Source organism: Entamoeba dispar, genomic scaffold (assembly GCF_000209125.1).
Source record: "Entamoeba dispar SAW760 scf_1105229460751 genomic scaffold, whole genome shotgun sequence".
Classification (NCBI taxonomy): Eukaryota; Evosea; order Mastigamoebida; family Endamoebidae; genus Entamoeba; species Entamoeba dispar.
The window spans coordinates 1,081-1,662 of record NW_001854349.1 but is presented as its reverse complement, the minus strand read 5'-3'; the positions used below and the strand labels follow the sequence as shown (position 1 = coordinate 1,662).

Sequence of the window (582 nt, the reverse complement as noted above, 5' to 3'; positions counted from 1 at the left end):
CGTTTTTGTCGTTCTTAATTTTATTGTTTTATTTATTTTTATGTTTATTGGTTTGTTGTTATTTATTTATTGTGTTATTAATAAACCATTTTAAAATTATTTATTTTTAATTTATTTAAATTATTTTAAACATCTCTTTACCCCCTTTTCATAAAAATATGAAGTTATGAGAAGATGATATGATGAAATAGAATAAGCATGTTAATCATTATAAAATCATAATAAAATGATAGTTAATGAGAATGAAAGAATATGTTTTCTATCGTCAAATTAATTATCGATAATTATTTTCATTTAAACATATTTCAATTAAATTAAATATGAACAAACCATATTCACTTTATTTTCTTAAACAATCATTTAATGTTAATATTTTAACAATCAAATTTTTTTTTTAATTGAGTTTTAAGAAATATTTGTTGTTATTGAATGATAATAAGAAAGGAAATAATAACCCTTTTCATCACAAATTCTTACAAATAAATTAAAATAAATTATATAAATTTATTATATTCTAAAAATAAAAGAATAAAAAAAGAAATAAAGAAAAAAAATGTAAAATAACTCAAATAAACAAATACA

General features: G+C 16.2%; 5 annotated features.

Annotated features, from left to right (window-relative positions):
• Positions 1-19: 19 nt before the first annotated feature.
• Positions 20-126: a microsatellite.
• Positions 127-280: 154 nt separating this feature from the next.
• Positions 281-322: a sequence feature (AT_rich).
• Positions 323-358: 36 nt separating this feature from the next.
• Positions 359-400: a sequence feature (AT_rich).
• A 77-nt stretch (positions 401-477) lies between these two features.
• Positions 478-514: a sequence feature (AT_rich).
• Positions 515-516: 2 nt separating this feature from the next.
• Positions 517-554: a microsatellite.
• The last annotated feature ends 28 nt before the right edge of the window (positions 555-582 follow it).